This window comes from Podarcis filfolensis (assembly GCF_964270895.1).
Source record: "Podarcis filfolensis genome assembly, chromosome: 10".
Classification (NCBI taxonomy): Eukaryota; Metazoa; Chordata; class Lepidosauria; order Squamata; family Lacertidae; genus Podarcis; species Podarcis filfolensis.
The window spans coordinates 37,701,106-37,726,800 of NC_139612.1; the positions used below are offsets into that span (position 1 = coordinate 37,701,106).

Sequence of the window (25,695 nt, forward strand, 5' to 3'; positions counted from 1 at the left end):
TGGCCATGCTTGTTAGGGCTGATAGGAATTGAATGATATTGCTAAATATCATAAAAGAATGAATGAATTGGACAAGGCTTGGCCAAAAACACTTCAAAATGCCATAAACCATAGCAGCAGAACATGCAATGAAAAGCCTGCGAAAATAGATAGGTTTGTAAAACTTTCTTTAAAATCAGAAGCTAGCTGCATATTTTTTGGAAGGGAATACCACAGGATAGAAGCCACCACTACGAAGGTCTTACCAGTGGAGGTAACAAAACTACACACACATTCTTTTCTTGCTCCCTCTGTGAAAGGAAGAACATGCAGGGCACAGACATTCCATGTCTGCCCCAGAGTAATAATAGCAAAATACTACCAACATTTATGTGACTCCAATCTGAAATTGTTTACTCATCTCTACAAAATTTAGTCAAATTGTATGGGCCTGAACCGAGACTGTAGTGTTGGGAATTGATCAGTGAATGTTTGAAAGCAGCTAGTAAAGAAAACAGTAAGAATGCAAACAAGGCATGGCAAATACAAACGGCAAGCAACTGAAGCAGAAGTTTTGCCTTATGAGTGTTTATAGCTGGTGACAAAAATGCTAGTTGTTTTCTGCTTTTAAAATCTAGCTTTCATTGAACTCTCTCACATGGTTCTACCTGAAATAGGTCACGTTACCCTGAAGCATAGCGGGGTCCCATAACAAGTTTGAAATTCCATGCTAGAGACCTGAATCTCTTCAGGGTGCTTCCAGATGAGAGATGAAAATGCTTCACTGAGATATCACAGGTAAGTCTTAAAACTGTATTTGGATATCCCATGGAAAGGGTAAATCTGAATAAAATTGGGGGCGGGGAATAGGAAACAGCATACTGATGACAACAATGTTGTGTGGACACTGCAAAAGAGAACCTTGTACTCATGAAGAAGAACACCGACCCAGCATTATCACCCATCTGGAGGCCTCATTTATATGTTCATATATAAGTCTTTATCAAGACCTACAGAAAGCAGCCTTCAGATATCTACAGATATTTATCGGGAGGTGGGAATGCAGCAAAGGATTTGTTTGGAAGAGCTACATCTGAAAAGAAAATTATCAGATACAACTGGAAAGTTCAGGGCTTAAATAAATAAATAAAATGCTGGAGCCATACCAAGGATGTCTTGAAACAGCAATGTCATAGGTGTGTCACAGCATAATGTTGCATGTGTCAAAAAACTTATTTGTACTTTTATAATCACTAGATGGCAGCATGGATGCATATTATCTTCTTTCCTAGCTCTGTTTGCCCTACTGCTTTTTTCATTAGGTTATCTAAATGCATCACCTGTTTTTCTTTTTAGCACACTTAGAGCCAAATCTGACTTAACACTTTCCCTACATGGAGGAATCCATATGAAAAGTTTATATGAGAATCCCAAACCCACATGGATCTTTTTATTTTTATTTGCTGTTGTTGAGGAGGAAAACCTGAAAGAATAAGATGAAAACTGTCTGTTTCTGCTCCTAAAGGCATGCGTCCCATATCAAGTAATGAGATGGCTATGTATTAAACAGAAAAGTGAAACATGGGAGAATTAACATTTTCTTTGAATTTTCAAAAAAAAAATTAATTAAAAAAAATCACAAATTACAACCAGGCAGAAAGCACAGGCAAAGAAAAGAAAAAGCCTCAGAGTAGAGGAAGGATGTGTGGGTTGAGAAAAATGGAAATGTTAATTTGCTCCTGCACTTGGGAATAAAGGGACAAAGACAATGAGAATGAGTTAAACTAAGGAACACAAGTTAATTAATTAATTGGGGCTCCAATGCTAAAGCTGTCCAAAGATGAAGAACAGTTTGATGTGGCCTAAGTGCATGTCTGGAAACATAATTTTGCTGTTAAGTTCATGCCAAAAGACAAATAAGCACAAGGCAACCCCAGCCAGTTTCGAAATAACATGCACAATTAGAATGTCTCCTGGTGTTCTTGGCTTGGCCTTCTATTTTAAAAAGACTTGGCTGGTAAAGAGTTAGAGCTGGAAAACATAAACTCTACATGGCACTGACATGCACTATTTGCCCCCCTCTATTTGTGTTACTCTGGATTGTATATCTTTACAATTTATGGCTCAATTGTTGCTCTGCCTCGCTGACACACTGGTGGTATTTAGGGGTTGACCATGTTAAAGCCCCATCCTCATCAATCAAGTAAGAGAGCAACTTTTCTGCTGGTTCTTCAGTACTTCACCAGTACTGGACCATAAAGAAGGCTGATCGCCAAAGAATTGATGCTTTTGAATTATGGTGTTGGAGGAGACTTTTGAGAGTCCCATGGACTGCAAGAAGATCAAACCTCTCCATTCTGAAGGAAATCAGCCCTGAGTGCTCACTGGAAGGACAGATTGTGAAGCTGAGGCTCCAATACTTTGGCCACCTCATGAGAAAAGACTCATTGGGAAAGACCCTGACATTGGGAAAGATGGAGGGCACAAGGAGAAGGGGACGACAGAGGACGAGATGGTTGGATAGTGTTCTCAAAGCTACAAACATGAGTCTGACCAAACTGCGGGAGGCACTGGAAGACAGAAGTGCCTGGTGTGCTCTGGTCCATGGGGTCACGAAGAGTCGGACACGACTAAACGACTAAACAACAACGGAGGGGTTTTTTTTTGGGGGGGGGGGAGGTTCCCCAATGGAAACAGGGCCCGAGTTTTCAATCTCTTCCTGCTTGTTCACCACATTAAACACAGTGGCATTCAAAGATGGGTCTGCCCATGATGTTGTCATGGAAACATTGCTTTCTTGCGGTGCCATGTGTGAGGTGTATTTGTTTTTATCCCTGGGGAGCAGACCTGAATGGAGTCCTTGTTGGACCCAGTCAGACCCACCCGTTAGGAGGGAGCCCACCACAGGCCAGCCCACCCTTGACTTAATTGTGCCGGCAGGCTAAATTCAAGATATCCAATTGGAGCAAATGGGCTGTGGCATCTTCCTATGGCAGGGATTCCTGTCTGCTCTGGCTGCTGTGGCTGTGGGCTGGCCTTGTCCCTGAAAGCCGCTCTTAGTGGTAATTTGCCGTGTGCCACATGCAGCTGGTGGTGGGGCTGAATCCAACAGTGGGCAGGGTGAAAGCAGGGATGCAGTGTGGGGGCTTCCAGAGGGGCCATAGTCCTGGGCATGAATTTTTGAAGGGGTGTGAAGCAGGCAGTCACACACAGGTGCCCCCAACGTTGTCCAGCATTCCTTTCCCAGGCATTGGAGGAACCAACGCTCACAAAGAGGGACACCAGGATGGGCCATGTTGGGAGTGCAGGCATGGGGGGGCGGGGTGGATCACACCCGTCAAGTACGGCGTCAGGTGGCCGGTATCCCGCCTGCACCACAAGAGCAACAGCAGTGCCAGGAGCAGCAGAATCCAAGACAGTGGCTCTGTGGACAGCAGCCGTGCTGCTGCTATAGAGCCAGTCACACAGCCCCATCATGCTGGTCCTACAGTGCTTGACACATCTCTTACAGCAGGGGTCAGCAACCTTTTTCAGCCGTGGGCTGTTCCACCATCCCTCAGACCATGTGGTGAGCCAGACTATCTCTTATCTATCTATATCTATCTATCTATCTATCTATCTATCTATCTATCTATCTATCTATCATCTATCTATCATCTATCTATCTATCTATCATCTATCTATCTATCATCTACCTACCTATCTATCTATCTATCTATCTAATCTATCATCTATCTATCTATCTATCTATCTATCTATCTATCATCTATCTATCATCCTTTGGGGGGGGGGGATGAACAAATTCCTATGCCCCACAAATAACCCAGAGATGCTTTTTAAATAAAATCACACATTCTACTCATGTAAAAACACCAGGCAGACCCCACAAATAACCCAGAGATGCATTTTAAATAAAAGGACACATTCTACTCATGTAAAAACACACTGATTCCCAGACCGTCTGTGGGCCAGATTGAGAAGGTGATTGGACCGCATCCAGCCCACAGGCCTTAGGTTGCCTACCTCTGTCTTAGAGGCACTACCAGGAGGCAGCCCAAAGCAGCCCAGTCCAGTGCCCACATCCACTGCTTTGTCTCCTCTCCTCTCAGTGGCCTTGTGCTTCTGGATTCTAGTTGGAGGAGAGCATCGCTCTTGATTTTTGAGGAGGCGCCGGAATGGGGGTGCCTGCAGTCAGCAGTGAGGGCTGGAATGCTGTGGCTGGCTCCTTCACTCTCTGCCCCCTGCCCCCCAGTGTGTGTGCACCCTCTGTTCAGAGGAAACAGGTACTTGGTGGGGGGGGGAGGAAACAAGGCATTGCTTTCCCTATCCCTTGCTGCTTCTGTCATTTCCCCCGCACCCACCGCATTCTAATTCCTATGTTAATCACATGGGCTACCCCAGCCAACCAATGATCAAATAGCGAATGAGATGGTGTTACAATGCTACACATCCATTCATCTCGGCCATGTGGTGATGTCAGTGAAGGGAAACAAAGTCCATTGAGAGTAAGAGCACTAGTAGCTGAAGCCATCAATCTCATCCATGATTTCAGTCAAGTGGGTATCACACCGTAACTGAAGGCCATCACAAAGCTATGTGGTCAATTGTATTTGCCTGCATAATAACGCCCCTGAAGACAAACAAAGCCAACTGAGAAAGAAACTGAGAAGAAGCTGGAACAATGCTGCAAACACTGTCACTGTGGGAAATTGTCAGAAGGAGGTGGGGCTTTTGATGCAGCTCAACATTTGTACAAAATAAAATAATTAGTTTTGTCTTAGCCCTGCTTAATTGCCAGCATCAAAAATCCTAGCACTGCAGTCCTAAGCATACTAATTTGGAAGTAACATTTTGCATCGATGGAAATTGCTCTGAGGCAAACATGGTTAGGACTGGGCTGTAAAACAAATATCGAGCATCATTTAGCTTTAATAAATGTTTATCAAAAGCAAGTGACACGTTCCACCTACGAAATCATTCAGAGACTGTTGCAAGACTTGTGAACTTGCTTACAGTACTTTGCAAATGCTTCTTCCTGAAATAGTATCAACCTATTGCACTTGTCAGCAGCTATGGTTGCCTTTCTTTGTGCTTGGCCAATTTATGTTTCTTCTTTTGCTCTTAAAAGACTGCACACGATGCCCTCAGGGCTATGTACTATCTCACCTTCACCAACTGACAACTCCAGACAGTGGGAGGATGCTTAAAAATACCCACCTGAGCAACACAATCCTTTACAAGGATAATAGGAAATGTATGTGAAGGTGTTCAATATTGTGCCATAGTTTTTCCATAATACATGCATTTACAAATATAGGACCTAATTTTTCAGCTATTGTTGGCATTGAACTGGAAATTAAGACAAATTAAACTGTGGTCCATGGTCACATGTAGACTTCCAGTAAAATTACTCTTTGTCCTATGGAGAAAGCTTGATAATATTTATCAGCAAGGAGCAGAACATTTTTTACCAATATGCAACAGACAGGAAAATGTCATCAAGTGGCTAAGAAGAAACGTATTGTGGGAATAATGCCAGAAAATGTAGGGATGAGTGGATTATTTCTGCCCCCAAATAGAAGCAGCACGAGGAGTTTCTTCTGTTAATGGTAGAAGCATTAAAAAGTGGACTCAGGGCAGACACCTTCCTAAAGTCCACATTCTCATTTACTTCAAAGTTCTCTACCCATTTTGAAATGTAATCTTTATTTGCAGACACCACTGCACTTTGTCACTCTTTTAATTGCCTTTGCGCACATCTTTCATCTGACATTTTAATTGATTTGCCTTTCATTGATTGTCATGTGCATATGTCATCTTCTATTCCATCCTTATTTTAAGGGCACGGAGCATTTATAAAATCACCCCTAAGGAATGAGTCATGCCAAAAATGAATGATCACAACACCTGTCAACACTTCCCATAAATTAGCTTTAAAATTGCTCTACAACCTTTTCAAGAGCTAGCACTCAAATCCTGTGCTGGATGGGACTGCCACTTAACCCAGTTTCCCCATTACTGCAGACTATAGTTCCAGGCATGGAACTCTCCTTCAAAGAAAGAACAAAAATGTAGGATCCCAAACTCTGAGTGCATGCCACAAGGTGAGGTAACTGCTGTCGGTGGCAGGATCCACATGGGCAGCAGATCGAGCCTCCAGTAAATGTTTCACCTGCTGCTTCTGCAGCTGTCAAATGAGCCTACTCCTTGGTATGCCCCTCATGCCACTTCTACAGCAGACTTGTGGAGGCAACGCTCCGCTTTGCAAAGGCAAACCTCGCACTAGACATGCAACAGTGTGTCAAGGAGCGTTAGGCCTGCTTTCCCTGACCTTTTGCCTTCTTGGCTAGAAAACAGGGTTTCCCCCCTGACCTCTTGTCCTCTCACAATTTGTTTGTTGGACATATCGCTTGGCTGGAACATGACGGAGGACGCAGAAGTAATCAAGTATCGGGGGGAATATTAGAGGGAAGCACCTTCTGACTCGTGTATTTGCTAATGCTGGAAATGTGCATAGATGGAAATACGTTAAGCTTGGGGCGGTTTCACTACTGTTTCCAATTGTTGACTTCTGCTAATAAAAGGAGCCTCTGCAGAGCTAGCCGGCAGCTTGCTTGGAGCTCGCTTGCTAGCATGCTTCTGCACAGCTCACTTGCATTCAACCTCCTGTCCTCTCCGTTATTCCTACACAGCCTCTTGGTGAGTAGGAGGTGCTACTGGTCTCCTCCCACTCTTGTTCCTGATGTAGATCTTCACTCACACCTTCTTCCCAGGGGAGGGCAGGGCAGGGCGGAGAACACCTTTCTTTTTTGTCCCCCACATGTGCCATAATATTGGGCCAGCCCTGATCATTGTAGCTGTAGTGGTTCATTCTAGCAGCTTCACATATTTATTTCTCTATAGTAAAGCTAAATTAAGCTGACATTTGGGGCAATGAAATCCATTTTACAATTATGCACTCCCTGCCCTTGCAGAAACCCAGCCAATCCTATTGTACTCCATCTGATTGCACAAGAGATAATCCAGTGTCATCTGTTCAACCAATATACTTAATAGTTATCAGTTTAATGAGTCCAGGGTAGAACCTATTATTTTTAAACAGACACCACCAAGATAAATTTGGTATGCATTACATCCATACAGAATTGAATATATTCCACATTAAACAAGTGTGCAAGAGAGTCAGCACTTTGAAAGCGATTTATATTCTATTATGTTGCTTTGAGTCCATAGAAACTCACTGCCAATTGGTTTTTCTTTGGAGAATAAACTAATTTTTAAATCTATGTATTAACCTAGAGCCAATTCCATGTGCATCATTTTCTATCCACCCCTCCCCATTTCTTTTTGGAATGAATTCCTTTATTGATTAGGAAGCTTCTGTCGGGGTGTTCAATAAAAGGTCTTAATGAAAAACTTATTTTAGAAAAAGATTAATAATATAGCCAGTGGAAACCAATTTCTTCATGTTTAATCCCCTAATCTATTTTACATTATTTCCCAAGAGAGCCCTGTACTTCATGGATACATGGTGCAAAGAATCAATTGTGCTGGAAAAAGCACATGGGACATAGTTAGATCTTTCAAAACCCACCAAGTTTCTACAAAAAAATATTTCTAAAATACTTTCACAAACTTTGAACCAAGGGCCATTTGGGTTAGTACATAACTGTGGTGCTTTTTCATGTTGTTTCATGAAGGACATTTCTTCCCACACTCCCAGTGTGCTTTCTGGGGACTTCTCTGCATAGAAGGGAGTTGGAAAACCCTGGAGCATTGATGTATATTTAGATGGATCAAGGGCTACAAAAACAAGCTGACCTGAGACAGCTCTTACACATGTCTTCAGAGTGTTCTGGAACTGCCATCAGTTGCACAATTGGACAATGTGTGATTGGCAGCAGCCCATTTTGGCAGCACAGCATTCCCACAAATCTCAGCTCTAACATGGAGGTGCCAGTCAAGTTCTCACCAGATCTGAGACGTGATTTCCAATGCATATGTCAAAATTTGCTTCCTTGTTGAGGGAAAGCATATTAATGAGTAGCTTGGCATTTGCAAACAAAAACCAAAAGTCATTCTCCACTTTTCATCCCATTAGATGCTAATCACAGCAGAGTAGCACAACAATCTCCACTGCCCGATTTGTAAGTAGGCAGGGAACTGTGCACTCCCTGTACTGGCCTACAGAAAAGCTCTAAAAGGCAATCAATTTCAAAGGTTTGCATTGGTGGGTTTTTTTTGACAATACAGTAGGAGGCAGTTATACTGGAGAATACTTGCTTTAGTTTTATGAGTGAAGGGCCAAAGACAGAAGGGGTGTGGCAGGAGGGGAACAGCAAGGCTGGAATGGGGGGGGCAGAAAAGGGAAGCTGTGGTGGGTAGAGGGAGGGGGGTGCTCAATGTGTGACACAAAAGGCAACTTACTGATACTCTATTGCCCACAACCACCTGAAACTCTGATCTACGATCTCATCTATTGGATTCTTCTCTCCCAGACTACTGCAAAGTCATGGCAGCCATGGGTTCAGGAAGTAAAAAATGGAATAAAAAGAATTGATAAGTCTCCAAATATAAAATGTTGCTTTCATTAGCAGGCTGCAGTCTTGGCTCACTGACCTGCATTCAATAATGATTTTATTTTATTTTGCAGATTATGAAAGCAAAGGACTCTAAATGCATTCCCTAGCTTGCCAAATGTAAACTCAACTAATATATCATCACTGTCTTCAAAGACAACAAGTCTCAGAATAATATGAAAAGTGAAGGAGAAGCTGATCCCTGTTTACAGGTTTCCCACTGTAATTTCATATGATACAAAAAAAATGGAAAGGGGGGAGGAAAGACAAGTGTCATTAGGTCTATTTTAACAAGACTACATTACTATGTCCCATTACAGTGAGATGTTTTACATTCACACAGTGACATTAATTGCTATACTTTAAGGTTTCAACCGGTTGTAGTGGATGTTCCATTTGTGTCATGGGTGATGTTATGTGCTTGCATTCATATCTATTCTCAAACTTGAGCTAACTTGAACTGAATCATTAACATATCCTTTAGGAAAGAAAACCAGAGATTTTTGTATCATGCACTAGATTACCAGCTTTCCCCAAGCTGCTACCCTCCAGATGTTTTAGGATGGAACTCATTTTATCTTTGACCACCATCTAGGAATGATGAGAATTGTAGTCCTAAACACCCAACTTTTTAAAAAAGGAATCTACACTGTGTGTATGTGTTTTAATTTAGTACTGTGCTGTGCTGAAATCTGTCCACCAATTTCTATCATGTTGTCATCTTCTGTGAAAGAAGTTTCCATGTTTCTGTCTCGTCCATAGAATACTTTATAATTTCTCAAGAATTTCAGTGAGTGCAGGGTTTTGTTTTTTGTTTTGCTTATCTTGTCATTGCGAGATGGTTAAGTGTGGTGTATGTGTTTTTTGTCCCAGTAAACATTTCTCTAGCACTCTGCAGCTTTCCTGGCTACCTAAGCTTCCTGATCTGAAAAAGCCCCATTGGAGGAGTTAGGTCATGATATTTTCTGAGGTTTGACTGAAATGCAAGCACTCAGGAAGGTTTCAAAGAGCAGACCAATGGTGAGTCGATCTGGAAATTTAAAGGACACTCACAGACACCCCTCAAGTACCTCAGAGTTGAGGCAAGCACAACAAAACCCTGCTCTCCACCTATGTGAATTTTACCAAAGTTTTCTCTTCTCTTTGATAATTTTCAAATGCAATTATTTTTCCTCACAAATTGATAGAGAATGGTTAAGATAAATGCTGGAGAATCTTTTAGCACAGCAGCATCAGTTTAATAATTATATTAAGCAGCGTTATTTTTCTAGAAAAAGAGATGTCAGAACTCACCATGAATACCTCCCTTCTTCTCTTATAATGGAAATGGTGTCCTCCTGAGAGGTGCTGGAACTGAGTTCTGGCTGAAAAACAGCCCTGATATTAAGTGCCTTGATAACTAAGAGAGGAAGGCAGTGTGTGTGTTTTTTTAAAACAATAAACAGAAAAATAAATAAACCCAACCGCATACCTATGAATCTTGCTGTGAGCCTGCCACACCCAACACAAGGACTGAATTGTAATTGTCCTCTAGTGAAATGGCATCCCTGTGCATAGAATTGGAAATACTGCTCTCTCATACACAAACACCAAATCTGATTTGTCTCACATTATACCCAAGCCCGACAATATATTTCAGTGTCAGAGTACTATTAGAAAGATCCATAATTTACCCATGAAAAACTTTTGTTTTTGCTTTAAACAGATGAATTATACATTGAGATAAAGTCTTTCATGTATAACTAAGAAATCTCACTCTTATCTAATGCTGTTTTAAAATCCAAAGTATCATTTCTTAGACACCCTTCACTGCACGGGGCTTGCCATATATATATCATCAGTTCTTAAGCTCTGTGGGGATCAATGAAAACCATGTTCGAGATGTTTTAATTTGTACATAGCAGAACAGATTGGGATTTCATTTGCAGCAGTGTAATTGAGATAATACCCTTTTCCAATAAGGCGGAATATTAGATTTTCATCAGCGTGCCTCCATTTGGAAGGTGGCAAAAGAACCGTTTTCAAATAGGCATAGTTGCTGAGGAACATCCCTCTCCCTGAGCTTATTCACCCAGTGCATATACCTCAAGGAGAAGGTATGCCAGCAGTTATGTCAGCACATTGCAAATAATGGGACTAAACTGGAATTGTGCCCATATCCTAGGCAAATGTTCTACTGTTAGAGGAGAGAGATGAGGCAAGCATCTATACAAAACTGAATATATTGGAACAGCAGCTGCTGTCTTTCAGATGGCAGCGAGGATGAATCTAGGTGGGTTAAGAACATGAATTGAGCCATGTTTCTCATTCACATATTGTCAGGGAACTGCCATCGGAACTAGCGGAGGAGGCGAGGCTCCACAGCGATGCTGGAGAGGGGCCAAGCAGGGAGAGAGGCAGGTCTCCGGCTGGGGAAGAAAATCAGCGCAACACCAGGGATAGAGGGGGGCCGATGGGGGAAGCAGAGAGGGGGCTCCAGGACTCTTCGCAGGAGACCAGCGAGGAGAGCACAGGTCCTCCGCTGCCCACACCCACCCTGCGCAGAAGACTTCCGCGCAGGGAAAGTAGGCGCCGACTTGGCGTCAAAGAACTTCTTTGCTGGAAGAGGTTTAAGAAACGCCCACTGACGGATTCTGCCAGCGACTGAACAGCCACGGAGTGGGTGGCTGTCCAGCGAGAAATGGTTTAACCAGCCAACCTAGCCCAGAGCGGCGGTAACTTACGCACAAGCAACCCCTAAAGCCATTACACATATGTTTCATTAGGTTTCATTTTTAGTAAGCATAGTCACACAGCAAGCTGTTCTGTATTGTGATCAGACCATTGGTCCTTCTAATTCAGTACTGTTGACACTCACTGGTAGCAGTTCTCCAGAGTTTGCGCTTGGGACCTCCAAGGTGAAAATATTTGCTCTAGCCCTGAGTTATGAACCTTTCAAAGTGAAAAGGTGGATGGTTGTTTACATACACCCATGGTTGTTTTTCTGAGGAAAGATATTACAAGAGATTATTCTTTCAGGGCTTTTTCTTGCTGAAATCTTACATTGTAGCTTCACATAAAATCCATAGTAATAAATTATATTCCATTCCATACATATCAAAGAAGATGTGATACACATAAATATTTGTTCTTATCCACTGGAACGATAAGGTGCTATCTAACCCTTGGGCAAGTTTGCACTAAAGTCTTGAAATTCTACCTCCATTTTCAATCAAACTGAATAAATCATAAATCAAAGCTTATACATGAAGGTTAATTTGCGCTGTTTCAGATGGAGTTTTTCTGAGTCTGAACAAACATCACTGTCAGCAGGAGCAGCAAAAAAGAGTGGCAAAGACTATTCAGAAAAAAAGATGTCCAAAATTAGCAGACAATCCTGTAGGCTACAAAGTAAATGAAAGACTTGGCTTTTTTTTTTTAATGAATATATTGTAGATGGATCATAGATAATTTTTGTCTTCATATGCCTAGTGTCATTTTGTTACACATTTCATCCAAATAATTACTTACTAATGAATTAAAATGCACCATCTGCCTATTTTGCTATGGGATCCATCTCTGCAGCTAGCCTTGAAGGCAACAACACAAACGGCTCTATTAAGAGAGTAAATGTGATATAAGTTTGTGAAGGCAGCAAATGCAAGTGATCCAATTAGAACAAGTTGCAAACTTTAGGGACTACAATTTCTTTCCTTGCATGATGTAAGGAAAATGAGGTGATGCTGATGCTGATGATATCTCTCCTTTCCTTAAAGGAGCTCAAGGTGACATCCCAAGGTGATCCTCCTCCTCTTTGCCATGAGGTATATGAAGCTGAGAGACTGTGACTGACCCAAGGTGGTCTAGTAAGCTTCATGGCTGTGTGGGGATTTGAACCCCGGTCTCCCAGGTCCTAGTCCAACCACTGCACCTGACTTACAATTGTTCTGATGTTGGGTAACTTGCAAGAACAAAAATCAAACATATTGCCATAGCCATGGAAATCAGGACCATCAACAGTAAACGTGTGACATTTGTTTGAGCAATAAATTCAAGACGGACTGTCATGCAGGTATACACCAGGATAGAACGGCACCTCCAAATTCAAAAAGAAAGGAGGGGAGAACTCAAGTAACATACAGCCTGAAAGTAGAGAATGGTGATGTAGCAACCAGAGCTCCAGCTTTGGTTTTATAACTACTTGTTCAAGGCAACAACTGGAATGAATATACCCAATAACATTTTCCATTTGCGATTTGTCTCTTGTTCTCAAATGTTTGAGCTGGAGCAGGTGCAAACCAGTTTCTATAGCTTTGGTGTGTTCATTGGGTAAGCATGCTTCTTTTGATTTCTTTTTTCCCCCGTTCTGGTTTTTCATCTGATTTTTGTGTTGTGGGGGTTTTAGATAGAAAGAGCATCTTGACTTTCAGTGCCTAAGTGCTGATCAAAAGGAAGGAGGAAAAAGCCAAACCCATGCACTCCGCAGGTGTTCCTTCTTGCTCTCGCTTACCGATCAGTTTTAGTGACTTGGATGTGCAGAGCTGCCAATATTAAATGTAAAAGATATCACACCATGAGTACCATTAGCTTCCCAAGTTATATAGGGTGCAATTATTGATTTCTAAGACTTATTTTTAGTCTTTTATCATGGGGCAAGGCACCTGCAGGAAAAGCTTGTCATTTTTATGAAGCTGCTCAGTGATTAGGTACTCCCTATTTACTGATGATTCTTTAGTACAACAGCATCTACAACGGCAGACAAGGTGTTCCAAAATATTTCCATTGCAGTAAGAAATCCACCCCAAGGGCCTTTGTATCTGCAAGCATTTCCAGTTGCATAACCTGTTAATACTCGTGTGCGTTATCCACATGTGCCCAGATTTATTTTAATCATGTTAATACATCACTGTGAACTGCTACTTTACAAACTAGGTAATTTGTTGCCTGAAGGCATTAGACTATATGCTGAAAACTTCATGTTTCAATAAGCAACACAGTTATTTCTCATTTGGAATGTCTAGAGGAGAGTGAGAGAGATAGTTAGAAGGATGTGTTACCTACAATGAGCCTCCCATGAATATTTCAAGTGATGTGATATTCATACTCATCTAGTGAATCAACCTCGTTATGTTCTTTGCAAATTCACAGAAAGGCACATAATTGATCTGTAGTCCATTGCATAGCTTAACCCAATTATTTCACAAGGCGGGGGAATCTACCTTCAGTTATTCACAAAACTCTGACTTTCCCTTTGCTGGTGATAAACTGGATTATGAATCCTTTTAAATTTTAATTGTGGGGACAGTGAACACTCTTGTTGAGTAACTTTGACTGGGCAAACACCGCACATTTAAATCACATCTCCTCCCACAACCTATAATCCTGGGAACTATGAGTTACCCTTCACAGGGCTATAATTCTCAGCACCCTTAACAAACTACTTTTACTTGGATTATTTGGTGCAGGAAATGTGCATTTAAATTTATTGTGCAAATGAAGCCTACCTCTCAAATACAATGCTAATAAGAAATGGAATTGGAATTGGCACAAAATTTTCTTATAATGTGGTGGTGGTGGGGAACACAACATGAATTTAAAGATTCTTCCTTGGTAAAAGCATCCAGCGCATTTTGAGGAAAGCAAAACTAACTTCAGTAAGACTGGTGATATTTCTCAGGACATTTCTCATTCATATATTCTAAGATAAGCAGAATTTGAAAAAAAAAAAACACCCAGTGAGTTCCCCTCCTTCTTTTTAATTCCCCTAAGCAATGCCATTCTGACATAAGATTCGCAAAGTGTTTTCCTTTGCCGGTATTCTTCTGTGGACCAAGAACATTACCTCAGAACTGGCCTTTAAAGGAAATGCTGCTCTTGGTTATCCTGAACAGACAGACTATGTCAGTGTACATTAAAAGAGAACTAGTATTATATATTATGCCAGAGCTATGCAAACCAGCCATTATTCTTCCACTAAAAGCAGCCCTTGTGACCTCTGCTTCTGTGGAAGACACCTGCAACAGATAAATGCCTGCCCAGCAGAACTATCTGATTGGGAAGTTCATTGCGAATTCTCTTTTCCCTGCCAAGTTTTGGGGTGATAAAATGGTGTCAGTCTAATCACCAAGAGTAATATTATCATTCAGGGAAGGATACAAATTAGTGAATGATCACCACCCCCCCTGGCTTGTTTCAGAATTAAGCTCAGCAAATGGAGGTGTTTTGCCTGCCAATCATAAAACACTTCACTATCTTCCATGCCTAATTACAAAATTCAGACTCTTTGGTGCCCAGTGATAATCAACAGTATGATTTCTGAATGAGTCCCTCACCTGTCAGTAAACTGTTGTCCCACATCGTGACACTACTTGGCTAGATGGACACATAGTCGGACACTGGGTAAGGCAGCTCTTGTGGTTCCTGCCTTTGTTTTTGTTTAAAAAATCATTTTAACAATTGGGGTAAAAGCCAAACAGCTCTTAGGAAAAAAAATGACACAGAGAAAACAAGTGGTTGTTGCCTAGTATAATAAAGGAAAAGGAAAGAGTCACAATCTGGCTCAAACCCTGGGGTAAGCCTGAAATAGAGGCTGGGGCAGATCAGTGTCTCGAATTAAGCCAAGGTGCATTGAAGGATTTTAATATGAATTTCTCCTAATTTCTCCTAATTTGCTTGTATGCAATTTCCCCTAAAACCTGCGTTTTTGCAAAACCACATTTAATGCATTTTTTTCTTGTTTTTATGCATACTTTCCCCTAGTTTGTGGACTTTGGGGCACATGACTTCGCTGGAGAACTGCATTGAAAAATTCAGAGCAGTGTGAATTTCAATAGATTATTGTGTTTTGATTCAGGTGTTGTTTCAGACAGTGTGAACGAGGTAGATTCACTTTTAAAAGTGAACTTAATACAAACTGGGTGCCTTGAGCAATGGTCTGGATCAACATCCTTCACCAGAATCTGAATTCTCGCCCCTCCCCTGGAATTTAGTGCCCCCTGTCAGTGGCAGACTTTGGGTTCTCAAATTTGAGCGGCACCCTGTGTGATGCTAAAATTCAGTGCCCCTCCCCATGCCTTTTGCATTCCATTCTACATCATTGTTTTGGCACCTCCTGCAGCATGGTGCCCAGTCAAACTACACCAGTTGTGCCACCCTAAAACTGCCTCTGCCTCTCCCTTTCTTTGAGATTGTGATACGCTCATTTCAAATAAGCATCACTTTGCAAAGAAAAGCCCCTTTCGTGCTATAGTCAAAGTTCTCTTTTGATTTGGTTTCAATAGCAATTCTGTGACCAATCATATGTGAAAAATAGGTTACAACGAAGAAGCTCCAGGTCTGATGAAAGAAAGGTAAAGCCAGGGATACATGTAATTCTCAAAGCTTTCATTGTTAATATTTTATGGAACTTGCTGGTGTGCCCTGAAGTAGAAGCACGCGCGCGCACGCGCACACACACACACACACACAGAGAGAGAGAGAGAGAGAGAGAGATCTTCCATTTAAGCATGCAAGGCAAAGTAATAGGTTTCATCTCAAGATGGGGGAGGTGAAATTCAAAGTGCAACCAAGATGTCAGGTGTAAGAAACAAAACCATTTTCCTCCATCTTATTCGTGACAGGCCTTTCTTGTGAGGCTTGGCCTTCTCTGCACAACAGAGACATCGCTGGAATACAAAGCTTTACATAAAATGACCAATGGACTGAAATCTGATCCATACAATATCTGAGGTTTATTCACTCCCCATTTATAATTCCTCTTCATATTCCAGAAGTCTCCAATAATCAATGCTCATCTCTTAACCAAATACTGAAGAAGACAGTGATTAGCCCAAGCAATCTGTCCGCATTCTGGATGTATTTGCATGGTGGGAGGGTGGGAAGAATATCAAAGAAAAATCATTCTTTTCATCCATTCGCTGACCCATCTCAGTGATGCATAAGAACCATTTATTAGCCAAAAGTGAAAGATCTGTATCAGCTAAACAGCTTTAAATTAGTTATCTGAAATAGTAAGTGCTGAAATTGAAGAGGCTTTTCTCCCCATTACATGCTTCCATTAATGCATTTTTCTAAGAACACAGCTATGTTAAGTCTTTGGGTGGTCCCATTAAATGGAGACAAGTGTTAACTAAGCTTAAAAAAACACACCACAGACACACAGCCTGCATTCAGTGACCCATATTACTGAGACAGACAAACATAGTTTGGGCAAGAACTGGGTAAATAAGGTTTATGCCAAAAAGCCTTCTGCATTGTAACTGGAGAATGAAATTAAGGACTCCAACAGGTATATTCTTTTCAAGTAAGATGGAAAATTTGCCATTAACTACCACAAATATTTATGGCTCTGATGTAGACTTCCCATCATATTTTCATGATTCTTTTTGACATCTGCAGGTGCTGACTTATGACCACCTACTTATTGAGAGTGGTTTCAGTGTTATCCTAGATCCAGGGTTGGATTGAAACTGCCCTCTTTTCAGCAACACCACAAGCTCGGGAATCTTTGCTTATATAACAGAACTACAGGTCACGGATATCTGGTGCCTTACACACCTCTCCTTGTGATACTACACATTTGTCTCTTCTTACATCAAAACTGTTTTAGGGTGGATTATTATTATTTATATATTTATATATTCAGGTCTGTGCCCAGGGGATCCAGGGCACAGTCCTGCAATGGCTGCACTTGTTTCTCTCTGGTCGGGGACAGAGGGTGGCGCTTGGGAGGGAACTGTCGTCACACCACTCCTTGGTGTGTGGAGTGCCGCAGGGCGTGATATTCTCCCCGATGCTTTTCAACATCTTTATGCGCCCCCTCGCCCAGCTTGTCTGGAGTTTTGGGTTGGGCTGCCATCAGTATGCGGATGACACCCAACTCTCTCTGTTGATGGATGGCCATCCAGACTCGGCCCCAGACACGCTGATCAGATGTTTGGAAGCTGTGGCTGGATGGTTATGTGGGAGCTGGTTGAAGTTAAATCCTTCAAAGACAGAGGTCCTTTGGCTGGGTTGGGATGATATGGGATTGGTGGGGTAACTCCCATCTCTTGTGGGGATGCAATTAGTTCCAGCACCGTCCGTTAAGAGTTTGGGTGTAATCTTCAACACCTCCCTTTCCATGGAGGTGCAGATTGCAGCTATAACAAAGGTGGCATTTTTTCATCTCCACCAAGCTAAGCAGTTGGCTCCTTACCTCTCTCGCCCTGACCTAGCCACTGTGATCCACACGACGGTAACCTCCAGACTGGATTATTGTAACTCCCTCTATGTGGGGCTGCCCTTGAGACTGACCCAGAAACTCAAGTGGGTGCAGAATGCCTCAGCGAGACTCCTTACGGGGTCCTTGCTGTGGGATCACATTCACCCAGTGCTATACCCAGTGCACTGGCTCCCGGTGGAGTACAGGATCAGGTTTAAGGTGCTGGTTTTAAACTTTAAAGCCCTATATGGCCTAGAACCCTTGTACCTACAGGACCGCCTCTCCTGGTATGTCCCACAGAGGACCTTACGGCCTTCAAACAAAAACATCTTGGAGGTCCTGGGCCACAGAGAGGTTAGGCTGGCGTCAACCAGAGCCAGGGCTTTTTTGGCTGTGGCTCCGATCTGGTGGAACGCTCTGTCACAAGAGACTAGGGCCTTGCGGGACTTGACATCTTTCCGCAGGGCCTGCAAGGCAGAGCTGTTCCACCAGGCCTTTGGCCAGGGCACAGCCTGACCCCCTCCTTTGGCAATCCTCACAGAACTCTAGCCCAATGGTTGCCATTAATCTGATTTGAACTGATTTTAGAATGAACAGATTTTAGAATGTTGTATCATTTTAGTGTTGTTAGCTGCTCTGAGCCCGGCTTTGGCTGGGGAAGGCGGGATATAAATAAAATTATATTATTATTATTATTACCGTATTTTTTGCTCTATAAGACGCACCAGACCACAAGACGCACCTAGTTTTTGGAGGAGGAAAAGAAGAAAAAAAATATCTGAATCTCAGAAGCCAGAACAGCAAGAGGGATTGCTGTGCAGTGAAAGCAGCAATCCCTCTTGCTGTTCTGGCTTCTGGGATAGCTGTGCAGCCTGCATTCACTCCATAAGACGCACACACATTTCCCCTTACTTTTTAGGAGGGAAAAAGTGAGTCTTATAGAGCAAAAAATGCAGTATTTTATTATTCCTCTGAGTGAATGCGGAAGGCCTTGCTTAGGCAAAATGTCTGTAGGCTTCCCAGGGGAAGCTAAAATTATTTTGTTAAGATTCACATGTTCCAAGAGGCTTTCCACATGTCTATGGTACAGGGATTGCAAGTGAAGTGAACAAATTTCTAGATTAGTGTATGTGTCACATAAATATCATGCGTTGTTGTTCCTTCCTTCCTTCCTTCCTTCCTTCCTTCCTTCCTTCCTGTAAAGCCCCCACCTTAGGTCACACCTCTTATGAACCTAGCTCCATGCTTTTGCCTGCTTGGAATGTGTATTTGAACTATAATAATAAGACTTGATTCCCTGAATGGATGGATGTGTGTAGAAACCTCTGTCTTCCCATGACCGGAATGCAGCCTAATATACAAAGGTAAAATTTGCATCTGTTGCTCTGTCCACTTTTCTTCTTGGCTCACCACTGGTCTAATGTCCCTGGAGGTTCACTCTGGTAAGCAGCAGTGATTTTGCTGCTAGGAGATCTGGTATGGAGCTCTGCACCACACCGCCATCCACTACCAGTGCCATGTAATTAGCTTGCTTACCACGCAACAGACAATTTTCATGCAACAAAGAATGTGAAATGGATGAATAACAGAACCAAGAACCTTCTGAGGGATTCTGTTCCACTGCTGAACAACTCTTACTGTCAGAAAGTTCTTCCTGATGCTCATTTGGAATCTTCAGTGTGGCGTAGTGGTTAAGAGTGGTGGACTCGTAATCTGGTGATCCGGGTTCGTATCTCCGCTCCTCCACATGCAGCTGCTGGGTGACCTTGGGCCAGTCACACTTCTCTGAAGTCTCTCAGCCTCACTCACCTCACAGAGTGTTTGTTGTGGGGGAGGAAGGGAAAGGAGATTGTTAGCCGCTTTGAGACTCCTTAAAGGGAGTGAAAGGCGGGATATCAAATCCAAACTCTTCTTCTTTGTTGTAGCTTGAATCCATTGGTTTAGGTGAGAAGTGATCAGCATGCAATGGATGAGAAGACAGAAGTTCTTTGTTCTTAAATAAGTTCTTCCATATTTAGGGTTTTGAAGGCCATCCAGCAAAAAAAAAAAAAAAAAAGTCTTCCAAAACAGAATTTTTAGCAGTGGAGAATCAGTCTGGTGTTGGCTAAGCAACCATTATTACTGGACAACCAGATCTATTTCAATAACTACAACGCTAGGCAACAGAACAATAATCCCCCCAAATAAAGATCAGCAAGCAGAAGTCCCTCTGTGATTTATCCATAAACACAGGCACTATTTGGTTTACAAGAAAATGAATTAAAATTGAATTAGAAGCAACTGATATAAAAATGCTTCTGTAGAATCTGAAAGCTATGGTCACTCATACATACTCAGACCCTGGGGATATTAACAAGGATATAAAAGGAGAACCGGCAACTGGCACTTTAAATAATAAATGATGATAATAAAGAGAGAGAGCAGTGCCAAACTGCTAGGATATGGGAGAAAGCATAATTGTATAATTTGAAGATGAATTAATGTTCACTAGCCTGTTAGCATTCTAAGGCTGCTAGTCAGTGAGGTAAAGAGAAGATTCTGCAGATGTGCATTTTTGAGAGTTATATATTTGCCCAAATTTTGTGTCTGGTTTTGAGAGTGCTAAAAAAAGCTATTTCCAGCATTTTTCTTTGTTAATAAAATTGGATTATTTCAAATGCTGCTCTTATATAGCACCACTTTCCTTCTCCTTCCATACCTTAAGTCCTTTGGCCTCATTGGTTCTCACTGCTGGCTCTGGCAAGCTCTGTGAAAGGCTGTGATTCTGGCTTTGCAGGGGTTTGGACTAGACAACCTTTTCGGTTTCTTCCAACTCTACAATTTTATGATTCTATTACTTTGTCCATGACATCACACTGCTGTCTCTGATGTGATGATGAAAGAGATTATTATCTCTCCCCCCCAAAAAAAAACCACAGGTATTACCTGGTTGGATGTAGAAACTGCTGCAATTTTGTCCATGATACCACACACTGTTGTCTCTGAGATGATGATGAAAAAGATTATCATCACCTAAATCACAGAGCTTGTCACAGGCAATCAGATAGGGATGCAGAAAAATAGCAAGGGCAGTGAGGGCAAAGGAAAAGGCACATTCCCACCCTCACTTCCTTAGCAGTGCCAGATTTCCACTGGAAGGGAGAGATATATATTCTGTTTCCTGCCTTGAAGTTTATCCTGCAATTCTTGCAGCGAGCTTCATCAGCTTCACAAAAGAAGGAAATGAAATGGGCAAAAGAATAACCAGTGTTGAAAGGAGGGGAGAATACAGGCTTCAAGGGGGGGGGGAGAGTAACAAAAAAGAAATAGATTGTATCCGATGCTGCCCTTCAACTCATGACACAAAGTTTGATTCCAGCATGGACTCCGTAAATGGACACGGGGTGAAGCATCTTTTGCCGATTCCCCCTTCCTTCTGAAGTTTCCTGCACAGGTAACACTCCAGATTTGCTCCAGAGAGTTGGCAGAGCAACCCTGCAGCAAAGACTTTCCAACAGATTTCTTTTACTCGTTTTAGAAATAGCTAGGGTGATATCTAAAAGAGTGAGAATTTGCTATTGATGATTTGTTGGTTTAGGATACAGGCTATTTAAACCTTTCATTGCAGACTTTCTGATGGGGATCTCTAGTCCCTGTATCAGTTTTGCAAAGGATTCTGTGGGAGGCTGAGGAACCCTATTCTGGAATTTCATGATCTGCCCACCCCATTTCCGGAGCAAAATCTCCTGAGTTGTATTTCAGGGAGGAAGGGGATGGGGAAACGTACCCACACTAGAAAATGGGTTTGTGATTGGTCTTTTCAGAAACGTCTTCTGAAACAATCAGTTCCTTATTTGCTCTAAACTGGGAGAAAATCTATGTGAGTTTTATCCATAGAAAAATCTAACAACAAAGAAGACTAAAAGATCCTATTTTAATATCTATCTCCTCCAAAGTTCTTTAGCAATTATTCAGTTTATGACATTTATTATTAGGTGTTAGAATACTGTATAATTGATCTGTAATTTAAATGAAGGAACATAATACAGAAAAAAAATGTATGTACTTATGAAATATGGGTAGTGTTCAAATGAGAGGTTAACTTATTGCATTTATGTGTAATTAAAATGAATTTTAATAAACTTCTGAAACAAGACATTATAAATGGAATGAATGAAAGAAATTGTGAATAACTATTATAACAATATACCATTATTCTATTTGATAACTCATTTTGATTTAGTGCTGTGCCAAACCCCACTATCACCTCTTCACATTTCTTCCAACAACTCCCCATCAATTAATGAGAAAAGAAATTGGATTCTAAAATTATCAAATAAGTGAGAAAATTTCAGTCAAATTCATAATGGTGGGGTTCAGGGTCTTTGTCACATCTACCTTACTTTTGGTGACTGTGTTGTGGTTGGGATTTTTGTTTTGTTTTGCTGCTTTCATTTCTACAAATAATTTCTCCAGCGGTCTGCACTCTGCAGCCTTCTGGGGTGTCTGTGCTTTTATTAAAGCCTATTGAAAACATCCTTCTATGGAACATAATCCTAGTGAGCAAGGATGAAACTAGCTATCTATGTTTGTTTCCTGTCTTAAAGTTATGTTAACTAAAGATTTTCAGTCAAGCCTAACAATGCTACTTACTATGTGAAGCAGTTAAGGACCATGGAGTTCTAAATTTCTAGAGTAGGCTCAGTGATGACATTCCATCTTCTCCAGAGAGGGAGGAAGTAAAACTTTCTTTTCCTGTTTTTTTCTATAGTAATAAACCAAAGGAGAACTCATCTATTCACACATCGATCCATGACTTCCTGTTTTCATAGAAACCAACCTGATGGGGAGTTACATGTCCTTGCAGCAGAAAAAAATTACAGGTCTCAGGAGTTGTAGTTCAGTGGTAGCTGGCATAGCACATGCTATCCATGAAGAATGTCCCAGGTTCAGTCTAACAGTATCTGGAGCATATCACATAGGCTACCCCAGTATGGACAGTGTTGAGCTAGATGCAACATGAAGGAGAATGGTAGGTATTGACACAAGCAAAGTAAAAGTCTGCATCAAAGCAAACAAAAAATTAGCAGAGATGAAGTTTTCCAGTATGTATTTTTATGCAGTTACCTATTCTGAATGTACAGTCTTCTTACATTAACCTAAAACTGATGGCTCAAAATGACAGGCCATAAAAAAGTACATAGCTACAAGAACTGCTGATACTGTGAGGAGATTGTTTGCTATATCAGTGGCAAATCAGTGAGTGATGTGGTTCATCATTTTCCTCTAATACAGGGCTTAAGATGTTCTCACTTGCAAGATGTTTGGTGTCATGTTTTATGGAGTTTATCTAGCTGAAAAAGAGGGATGTGCCTACCTTAGATGACAAAGCAATATGGAGAAAGGCAAGGATTTTAATATTTGTATTTTAGAAGTCTGAGATACACACAGGTTAAATTCTCTGGTATTTGGTGCAAGCTCAAGCTTTATTATCAGATCCTCCAGACACGGTTTTAAGACATTGAAGAGGAGATGAGTTCAAAGTTGAGGTCACATTTGAAAGCATTTTGAGTGCCACCAAACTGACTTCTCTTTTGACATTCTGGATGTCATCTTTTCCTGGCCCACCTATTCCATCTGGCCTCGAAAAGGGGTACAGCACCCAGATGCAAGTGTCTTGACATATGCTCTATCTAGATGCTAGCAGGGGCACGGGCAGAACTTAAGCCAAGTTTTTAAGTCCATTGTCCATCAGTACACTTTGAAATACTTGGAGCCTGCCCATCTGCTCTTAGGATGCAATGAACCAAATTGACAAAGGGATACATTTTATTCTGTCTTGTTTGCCTCCTCTTTCCTGCTTACCCTGGAGGATTTGTAATGACCATAAGATAGTGTGCAGGTCTCCTTTTCATTAACTTCCACCCATCCCCTGCCCACCATGTATCTCTATACCTGCAACTCAGGAGTCACTTCAGACATCTGATGAAGCACACTGTAGTTCATGAAAGTTATACCACTGTAAATGTATTAGACTTTAAAGGTGTTGCATGAGTCTTTCTTGTATGTAGGGAATATAGGTTTTGAGGAGACATTTGAAGGAAGATAAATTATGTTTAGATCGCCTCTTAACTGTAAGCCTATTAACAGCAGCCTGTGTGATTAGATTTCAATGGTGAGAACACTCAATATGTACAATTTGCACTCCAGCTGTGAAACATAAATATTATATATACATTTCATGTGGTGTTCTCTCGCCAAAATAATACAACAACTTTAGAAAGTGCTTCACTTACTAGCAAGTGGCCTACAACAGCGTCTTGAGAACCCTGAGCAGAACATAAGATCTGCTAGAAATTACCACTTATGTCGACTTGAAGTGGTTTGTGTGATTATGAAATGGCATTCAGAAATACAGCACATACAAATGGAGTGTGTGGGGGAGCATTTTGAAATACCCTAGGCGTGGCTTATGGGGAAAACTAAACTCAGGCCAAAGAATTCACCGTAAGAGAAAGTGAAATGAACTACTAATGATGGTACAATTGGCTTGTATTTGGGGCGAGGGTGAGGGAGAAATAAGTGATATTTGCTTTAGGAATGCTATGTGGCCTACTTGTGGGGCTATACATTCATTTAAAAAGAAAACGCTTGCGTGGCAATTCCACTGTAGGGGTTGCCCATTAATAAGCATTTGTTCTGATTTGTTTATGAGGCATTTTTATAACAATGAGCATTCATCCTGATTTGCTTGCAGGGTGACATCTTCCTATTATAGTCACTTGTTCATCCCACAACTTTCAACGCATTTCCAAATCACGAGAGTCAGCTTCTTCTTTTTCAAGCAGGTGTGGTGTACTAGGAAAACCGAATGCTTCAATCCACTTCAGTTGTGCAAATTTCCCAGTATGCAATGGAATCTCTTGCACAAAATATGAACCATATGCAGGTACATCATGTCTCCTTCCCCCAGAGGAATTTGGTGAACTGGTGTCCCCCCCCCCATTTCTCTGCCAGCAAATAGGGTGGAGAATTGCACACACTTGGTGTTCATTCTCATAGCTGTGTGAAACTTCTCATAGAAATAGAGAAGAATGTATCTTCACATATAATTCCTTTTTTAAACATTCCCTCCCTACACGCTTGTTAAGGGTAAAAACCCCCAACCATATGCAACTTATTAAAAAAATTAAGGAATAAAGACTTGCTTTAAAAGCATTTGATCTGGGGATCATTTGAAATCTCACTGTTTTCAGTGGTAATGATTTAGAAGAAAAATGCTATACGAAATGCATCTCAAAGGAAAAAAAAAATTTTTTTGGTCCATGAAAACCAGCCTGTTGTAACGAACTACATAAGAAGAGGATAATAAATGGGCCAGAACATGAAGTTTGAATGCATAATTGTCTACACTTCATCTCAAGAACACTGTGATGGATTCTTTAACTATTTTTCTTCACAGTCACTTTGGGTATCAGTATTGCCATAAGACTCCTAGGGGTACCTTGCGTCTCGTCTAAACATGAATGCAATCAAAGCAAAGCTGCTTCATTTAGGGAGGAAAAGATTGTTGTGAAAAATTGTCTAGCAGGCAGAAACTGTCTGCATTATTATGCCATCGGCTTTTAGAGTTATAGTTAAATAGTTTCAAATCATCTGTTTTTGCAAAAGTAGCAGTGTGTGTCCAGCTAAATATCCTTGTTACACAAGTGGCTACCCATGAAAACCCACAGATAACATTCCATTTCCTTCCTACTTCAAAGTCTGCAAGAACAGAATCCTGCAGCCTTCTAATGCCATCCTCCCCCATCTCGCAAGTTTCGAAGAGTTACAGGAGAATCCCTTTGGAATTGGTGAAACTTTAACACAATACTATGTTCATCAAACTAATATGTTTTTGATGTCATGAATGAATGAGCAGACTAAGCAATTCATGTATCTTCCAAACTATACTGGCAAGGAGGGGCTGTGTTTTGT

At 41.4% G+C, this 25,695-nt stretch overlaps 1 protein-coding gene across 6 annotated transcripts in view; it reads right to left on the bottom strand.

Moving 5' to 3' along the window:
- MGAT4C (MGAT4 family member C) overlaps window positions 1–25,695 on the bottom strand; it is a 320,040-nt gene that overhangs the window by 9,747 nt on the left and 284,598 nt on the right. The window lies entirely within an intron of this gene.